Source organism: Phalaenopsis equestris, unplaced genomic scaffold, assembly GCF_001263595.1.
Source record: "Phalaenopsis equestris unplaced genomic scaffold, ASM126359v1 Scaffold000402, whole genome shotgun sequence".
NCBI lineage: Eukaryota > Viridiplantae > Streptophyta > Magnoliopsida > Asparagales > Orchidaceae > Phalaenopsis > Phalaenopsis equestris.
The window spans coordinates 714,393-724,650 of record NW_018164844.1 but is presented as its reverse complement, the minus strand read 5'-3'; positions in this window follow the sequence as shown (position 1 = coordinate 724,650).

The following is a 10,258-nucleotide window of genomic DNA, read 5'->3' as shown; positions in this document are numbered from 1 at the left end:
TATATATGTATGTATATGTATATGTATATGTATATATATATGTAGATGTATATGTATATACATATATATGTAGATGTATATGTATATACATACATATATATGTAGATGTATATGTATATACATATATATGTAGATGTATATGTATATACATATATATGTAGATGTATATGTATATACATATATATGTAGATGTATATGTATATACATATATATGTAGATGTATATGTATATACATACATATATATGTAGATGTATATGTATATACATATATATGTAGATGTATATGTATATACATATATATGTAGATGTATATGTATATACATATATATGTAGATGTATATGTATATACATATATATGTAGATGTATATGTATATACATACATATATATGTAGATGTATATGTATATACATATATATGTAGATGTATATGTATATACATATATATGTAGATGTATATGTATATACATATATATGTAGATGTATATGTATATACATATATATGTAGATGTATATGTATATACATACATATATATGTAGATGTATATGTATATACATATATATGTAGATGTATATGTATATACATATATATGTAGATGTATATGTATATACATATATATGTAGATGTATATGTATATACATATATATGTAGATGTATATGTATATACATACATATATATGTAGATGTATATGTATATACATATATATGTAGATGTATATGTATATACATATATATGTAGATGTATATGTATATACATATATATGTAGATGTATATGTATATACATATATATGTAGATGTATATGTATATACATACATATATATGTAGATGTATATGTATATACATATATATGTAGATGTATATGTATATACATATATATGTAGATGTATATGTATATACATATATATGTAGATGTATATGTATATACATATATATGTAGATGTATATGTATATACATACATATATATGTAGATGTATATGTATATACATATATATGTAGATGTATATGTATATACATATATATGTAGATGTATATGTATATACATATATATGTAGATGTATATGTATATACATATATATGTAGATGTATATGTATATACATACATATATATGTAGATGTATATGTATATACATATATATGTAGATGTATATGTATATACATATATATGTAGATGTATATGTATATACATATATATGTAGATGTATATGTATATACATATATATGTAGATGTATATGTATATACATACATATATATGTAGATGTATATGTATATACATATATATGTAGATGTATATGTATATACATATATATGTAGATGTATATGTATATACATATATATGTAGATGTATATGTATATACATATATATGTAGATGTATATGTATATACATACATATATATGTAGATGTATATGTATATACATATATATGTAGATGTATATGTATATACATATATATGTAGATGTATATGTATATACATATATATGTAGATGTATATGTATATACATATATATGTAGATGTATATGTATATACATACATATATATGTAGATGTATATGTATATACATATATATGTAGATGTATATGTATATACATATATATGTAGATGTATATGTATATACATATATATGTAGATGTATATGTATATACATATATATGTAGATGTATATGTATATACATACATATATATGTAGATGTATATGTATATACATATATATGTAGATGTATATGTATATACATATATATGTAGATGTATATGTATATACATATATATGTAGATGTATATGTATATACATATATATGTAGATGTATATGTATATACATACATATATATGTAGATGTATATGTATATACATATATATGTAGATGTATATGTATATACATATATATGTAGATGTATATGTATATACATATATATGTAGATGTATATGTATATACATATATATGTAGATGTATATGATATACATTATATATATACATGTATATGTATATATATAGAAATATGTATATATCTATATGAGTGTGATGTATATGTATATGTAGGATTTGAGTGTGATGTATATGAGTGTGATGTATATGTATATGTAAATATATAGGATTTGAGTGTGATGTGTGATGTATATGTATATGTAAATATATAGGATTTGAGTGTGATGTATATGTATATGTAGGATTTGAGTGTGATGTATATGAGTGTGATGTATATGTATATGTAGGATTTGAGTGTGATGTATATGAGTGTGATGTATATGTATATGTAGGATTTGAGTGTGATGTATATGAGTGTGATGTATATGTATATGTAAATATATAGGATTTGAGTGTGATGTATATGTATATGTAGGATTTGAGTGTGATGTATATGAGTGTGATGTATATGTATATGTAGGATTTGAGTGTGATGTATATGAGTGTGATGTATATGTATATGTAGGATTTGAGTGTGATGTATATGAGTGTGATGTATATGTATATGTAAATATATAGGATTTGAGTGTGATGTATATGTATATGTAGGATTTGAGTGTGATGTATATGAGTGTGATGTATATGTATATGTAGGATTTGAGTGTGATGTATATGAGTGTGATGTATATGTATATGTAGGATTTGAGTGTGATGTATATGAGTGTGATGTATATGTATATGTAAATATATAGGATTTGAGTGTGATGTATATGTATATGTAGGATTTGAGTGTGATGTATATGAGTGTGATGTATATGTATATGTAGGATTTGAGTGTGATGTATATGAGTGTGATGTATATGTATATGTAGGATTTGAGTGTGATGTATATGAGTGTGATGTATATGTATATGTAAATATATAGGATTTGAGTGTGATGTATATGTATATGTAGGATTTGAGTGTGATGTATATGAGTGTGATGTATATGTATATGTAGGATTTGAGTGTGATGTATATGAGTGTGATGTATATGTATATGTAGGATTTGAGTGTGATGTATATGAGTGTGATGTATATGTATATGTAAATATATAGGATTTGAGTGTGATGTATATGTATATGTATATATCTATATATATATATTATATGTGTGTGTGTGTGTGTGTGTGTGTGTGTGTGTGTGTGTGTGTGTGTGTGTGTGTATGTTGGAGCTAGATATCTAAACACAGGAATTAAGTGTGATGTATTAACTACATATGTAAATATATAGGACTTGAGTGGTATGTAAAGTTATCTTCTTTCTTATTTTTGTTTCTTCAACTTGCATGTGGGCATGCTACTATGCTTGCCCCCACAAGCTACTGTGCTTGCCAACTCTGTTGGCACAGCTTTATTCATTTTAAAGTGGACTTTGTGACCACATTGCCATGGCATTCACGTGAGGTGGGAATCTTAGCCCTACCCCATAGAAAGTGGGAACAAATGAAGATGCCAAAAGAAAAGAATAGAGTTTAACAAAACAAAAGCATTTCTATAGTGAGCTTTGCTCATAATTATCCAATTCAAAAAGTTGATGAGACTTATTTGGAAATGACTTATAAGAGGAAGATGATACCAAATTAAGCCAAGTGGTATTTTCATGTGAATAGAATGATTTGGTTGATTATTGATCAAGATATAGGATAAAGCAGAGCTAAGTTGATCCATCTAGACCATGTCATCCATAAAGTTTTTTAATCTTGTCGTGTGGAATAAGGTGTCCCCACCTTTTTTTTATGGTTAATTGTACCTAAGGATTACACTGTAAGAGTTAATAATTAAAGACTTTTCTCAAGAGAAGTCCATAGTTGGTAGTTGCCTTCTACCTAAAGCATCTCTACATGATCAAAAATAACATTTGTAGGGCTAACAAAAAAAAAACCATAAATAATTTGAGATATGTGTAAAGAGAATGGAATGAAACACAAGTTGGATTCCATTTCGCCCAACCTAAACTACAATGAATGTTGTTAAAATTAATCTCATTAGAAAAGCGGATCAAAATCTTGACAAAGCAAGAGTATGAAAAAAAAAAATTAAGATTCATTCTAGTTTCTAATAAACTAAGAAGATTAATATGATGCTCTTGAATTAATTTTCTAAAGTCTCAAATCCTACCCTCTTCTTGAAGGTCTTTCACACATTCCATGAAATGATGTTTGAGAGTCACATAAGAATGAAAAATGATTTCATATGTTCTTCCTTTTTATATATTTTTTTTATTACTCAAGGTAATGAAATAAAGATAATGGTGTCTCCTATCACTCGAAAGCTAATCCTTTGTGTTGGTGACCACTTAGGTTATGAAAGATTTTAATTTAGTATGCTAGGATATTCGATTAATGCTTAAGGGGTAATTTTTGGAAGAAAGTGGGTCAAGTGAAATAACGTAGAGAGCTTGATCCACACTTTAGAAAATTTTGGTTGATTGAAGCTATTAGGTTGGGGAGGGCAGCTAAATGTTACCAAAGATGGATCAAAAGAGGGGAATTGAACAAGAGTCTGATTAACGTCCTTGAGAAGAAGTTTTTATCATGTGCCAAAGTTAAAAATGCAACTAACTTGGATTGAGAGGATAGAGTGCTGATGTAATAAGTGTATTCAAATTAACTCTACAGTGACGAGGAAAACTTATTCTTCTGCCATAGTTGGGACTATCGAGGGTGGCCATTGAAGGGGTTTTCATCACAAGAGACCACATCGAAAGTTTTGTGTTATTTTGGGTTCCAATCATATAAAATTATTATGCAAAAGTTATTCCACTGACATTGATGGAAAAAAACAGAAAGAAAAGAGAAATATATGGTTTCAACACAGAATTTGTCAAATAAAACTCATAGTTTGAAAAAAAATTAGATTAGTAGTATCTAATGAGATTCCTACCTTACTAATGAACTTTAATAATCCAAATTCACTGTAGTAGTTGAGAAAAAAGAAGGAAGCTTAATCAAAAGGAGAATTTTAGAGGATTTGTATTTTATAAGAAAAAGTCGTGTGGACAACTTCAGGATGGAAAATTTCGGTTAAACTAGTCCAATCAATGGCTCTGATTAAGCCCACTAATAGCTCATTCAATATGAGCAACACTTTATATTACTTAAATATTATTTTTTTGTAGAATTTTATCATCAAAATATTATAAGTAGCTCTTAAGTATTCTAAAGTCTGATTCAAGAATTTTTAAGCCCTACTAATCGGTGTAACTTAAAAAATTTTGTCATATCCTTTATCTCACTGCCCCGTTTGGGCTAAACATAAAGCTAGACTAGAGATTTTTTTTAAGACATTTTCTTGGGACACACACACACAAAAAAACATACAAACATATAGATTTTGTACCTTTGTTTGATTTGGTTTGCATGCCTATTACTTTTTGCTTTGGCGATGGATTGATATTTAATGTATGGTTATTGATCTATTTGTTTTACATACATGCAAAGGTTTAATTTTTGATTTTCTTAGTCATAACTAAATTAAAACACTTTTGTGTGAATTTTTTTTTTTTTTTGAAATACCACATAATTTGTTTAGGGAGATACATTCTTGCTATTCTGATTGATTGTTGTGTCTCTTATGTTTATCTTGGATATGCATTTTTCACTTAGATCGCTTTAATATTATTATAAGAAAAATCCAATACTAATTTATATAATACTTTCATGAGTCCTACATTAGTAAGTTTCAAACATTGTGTTAAAATTGTTGTCACATGTCAGAAAATTCAGGTTTCGCTTGTCGAGATGGTCAATTTAACTATAAACTTGTTGAAATTGAGGCCTTATATGATCTTGAATTTAAATATAGACTGTTTATTACTAAAACATGCCTTGAGATTCATGGCAGATGACAAAATTCATGATGATGCAATAACTACCTTCATATTTTTTTGGCGATCTTATTTGTGTTGTTTGAAGATATTGCCTTAAAAATGTATATTTTAAATAGATTTAGGAAACAAAGTCCTAAACGTAGTGTTGCTTTCATGGTAGGTCGCAAAGGGCCAATTGTGGCCTAAAGACACGGTGGCAGATAAACATCATTGCTCTAGTGGTGGCAGCAACTGTAGGGCAGTGAAAGACGTTTGGAGTTGCATTCACGCATGCATAGAATTATGTATTAATGATGTAGTGGGGTGCATAGACAAGTACAAACGTGAGCAGGGATGCAACAACATGCACAGGGGCAAGCAGATGCATGCACTTGTGTGCGCTTCCATGGGTTTGTGTGTGTGTTTGCGGGTATGGGCGTGTGAACGCTTGTGGGTGTTTGTTGGCACTTGCGAACATGAGTGAGCGCTTGCGGTTGCTTGCAAGCATGTGAGTGTGTGCATGTGAGAGCTACTTAGAGTGATGGTGGTTGCTCGACGGCGAGAGCACGACAATGGACAACATTATGGAGGTGGCATGATAGCGTGGCAGTGGGCAACACAATAGTGGTGGCACGATAGCGTGGTAGTGGGTAGCACAGAAACAACGGAAGGAAGCACAATGCGGTATAGGGTCAAGGCACATGGTCGGGGAGTGTGGGCAGATTGGATCAACACAAATGGTCAGTGGGCGGTTACGCAGAACATGTCAATGGAGTGTGGGCAAACCAGATCAATGAACTGCTTACAGGTGAAGGAACGTATAAACATGCACGCCCGCAGGCAATTTTTGGAGCAAATTTTAAAATTTTTATTTTTTGACACCAAAAATTCAACATTTTGCCCATAAATAGGCCCATTTATAGAGGGGGAAAGTACCCCTCTCCTCTATAGGTCGAAGTCTCCTTCAAGCTATTGTTTCCTCCCCTCTCAAGCTTTTGTTGTCTGCCCTTTTAGGTCGTCGTTGCCTCCCCTTTTAGGATGTTGTTGTCACATCTTTTAGGTTGTTGTTGCCTCCTTCAAGCTATGATTGTCTCCTTCCTTAGGTTGTGGTTACCTCCTTCCTGGGGTTGTGGTTTCCTTCGTACTTGGTTTGTTGTTGTCTTATTCCTCAGTTTGTGGTTGCCTACTTGAAGCAGGCTGTTGTTTCCATTTCTGATGAATTTTTTGTTGCCTCTCATGAAACAGGTTGTTGTTTCTATTTTAGATGTAGGCTTTTGTTGTCTCCTCTGAAGTAGAATATTGTTTTCTTTTCTAAAGTGGGCTTTTCTTGCCTCCCCTGAAGTAAGATGTTGTTGCCTCGCTTGAGGTAGGTCATTGTTGTCTTTTTTGAATTATGATGTTGGTGCCTTCTCTAAAGTAGAATGAGTAATATGGAATAGAAAAAGAAGAGTAGAGATGTGGGGACGTATAAAAAATTCATGTATATATGCCCTTTAAGTAAAGGACAGAGGTAGTATGGAGAGCTTATGGAAGAGCTAAGGGGTTAAGGATTACTAACGAAAGAGGAAGAAGAGGAAATGCCACACTAGAGAAGTAGTAGAGAAACCCAAGGTGTTATGTGCAAGCATGCTCTTGATGTGAGAATAACAACCATGAGGAAACACTAGATCAAGACGAAGGTGTGTGAACCATAACTTAAAAGATTGCGAGCTCAATGTAACAACATAACTGCTATATTTTTCAGTAAACAATTTTACACACACATTCAAATTATTTGAAATTGATTGATTCTCGAGTTAAGTCTAAATTTTACTCAAATTAAATCAAAATTCAAATTACTAGCAATATTTAGGCTCAAATCTACCAATGGTCTCAATTAGGGCTCATTTATTTATTTATTTTTTAAATTATAACTCATTTGATTGCTTGTAGATAAAAAAAGGTTATTTTAAAAATTATAGTTTTAGTTCATTATTGTAGTTGTGAATATAAAATATTTATTTAAAAAAATTAATAATTTGTAATGTTTAAAATCACTACTATGTTTGATTAATTTAGATAAATTTATAAATTTAATGAGATTCATCTTGTTCTAAGTTGTTTTGCAATTAATAGACCTTGGACCGTGTTCAAGTCAAGCGGCCAACCAGTCAACTGTTACTTTGGTTGACCAATTCAACATTGCAATTCGACAAAGACAACTCAACCTGGATAGTTCGCTTAGACTGCTCGCCATGATAGCTCTCTTTTCATCCTTAAATCTCTATTTTTTTGTTCTATTTTCTCTAAAGTTCTTTCCTAGATGGTGTGTGCCCACGAACAATTTATGGTCCTATAAAATCCTTAAAAGAAAGCCTTCGCTCCCTCCTTTCCTCATTTCACTCTCTACTCTCTAATTCTCTCTCTTACTAGTAGTTATTTTATAAATGGTGTGCTCACAATATTTTAATTTCATGAAATCATATAAAGAGCTCTAAAATAATAATTTTCATATGTATTAATTTCTAGGAATTTTTATGCACTATTACCATGATTATGGCATATGTGTCCCATTTCAAGTTTTACTATTATAGGCCATATTTTAAGAATAATCTTGCCATTATAAGGTCAATAATGTCCTTATTTTATGCCAAATAATACAACGCGATAGCAATATAATATTAAAATAAGAAGTCTAGCCTTTTATTGTCGCCACATGATTAGGTTTGTGGGAGATTCTTTTGTTAGTTTTCATATGATTTAAATGACTATTATTGCAGCTGAGAATATTCAAATTTATTAATCGGCTGTAAGACCGTAGGAATCAAAGTCTTAATTATTGATCATATTTGCACATATGTGCGCCAATTATTTGAAAAATTATTTCATACCGACGACGTTTGCAGATGTGTATGTCGTCTAATCTCCACCGTTGATAAGAGCTTTCATCAATTTTTTTTTTTTAAAAAAAGGGCCCACCAAAATGCAACTTTGGTCTGATCAACGATGGATATCGAACGGTGCATGCATCTCTGCATATCCCGTCCGTATGGAATGATTTTCCCAATTATTAAGGTTTCAAACATGAAAATTATAAATGTTGTTTAGGTTACACATTTATAATTATGAGACCTGATTTGAATGAACAAAAACTAGTAGATGTTGAATGTTAGACTGTGAAATAGGCATGAAGATCGTGCATCGCTCAAAAAATCGGATCAAAATTTAGCTCGAATTGATCAAATCATTCAAATCTGGATCGACTCAAAATCAGATTGTTCATACCCCAAGTTAAATGTAGGCTTAAGAAAATGCTGGACTGAATTTCCAAAATTTCTCATGAGTGCAAGACATTAACTTTCCCGCGGCTATGTTTGCGGAAATTTAAAATATTATATATATGAGGATGAACTCACAGATTTTTGAATTATTTTAAAATATATTCAACATATGAAAATTTTATATTACATTAATCCAAAATAAATTAGTGGAGGTTTTTCTTTCTTCTTTTCATATTGAAGACGCTATTCGACTAGGGCTGTCAAAAAAGCTCATTGTTCGCGAATAGTTCATGTTCGGTTAGTCAATGAGTCATGTTCGATTCGTTCGATAAGTAAACGAGACGAATGTGAATAATTTTTTTTTGTCCGGTTAGTTAAACGAACCAAACACGAACAGTGATGTGTTTGTTCGTGTTTGAATTGTTATTGTTCGAAATATAAAATAATTTAAATAATTATATATTTATAATTTATGGTATTTTAAAAAATTAAATTTTATAATTATAATATATAATAAATTCATGATAATAACATATTAATATATTACATTAATAATATACTAATATAAATATTAAATATTTATATAATATAAGATGTATAATTAATATAATATATTATTTTTATATATTAATATTAGGGATGTCAAACTGGCTCGTCGTTCGCGAACAGCTCATGTTATGCTCGTTCGTTAGGAAACGAACACAAACAGTGACTTTGCGAACAATTTCAAACACGAGCTAATTTCAAACAAACTAAATTTCAAACGAATCGAACACAAATACAAGCTCCATTCGTTCGTGTTCGGTTCATTTACACCCCTAATTCTGATATCTTTTTATTGTTACTTTGACTCCCTTCAATTATTTTATTTAATTACTTATCAGTGAAAAAAAAAAAGAGAACTAACTTTTTATACACATTACATGATCATATTACTGAAACTTTGACTTGAAAATTATATCGCGGGAGATATTGACATTATTGCGGAATATTGGCAAAGAAACAAACCAATATGATGATCTGCTTTACGATAATTCCCCCATATAGGGGTGTAAACGAGCCGAACACGAGCAAGGACACGAGCGAACCATGCTCAGCTCGTGTTCAACTCGTTTATATTTCGAGCGAGGTCAAAAATTGTGTGCGTGGCTCGTTTGTTTAAGGAGCCGAACACGAGCTGTTCACGAACAAAGAGTCCTCTTAACAACCCTCATCATATAGCCATAAGACAATAAATATTTGAGC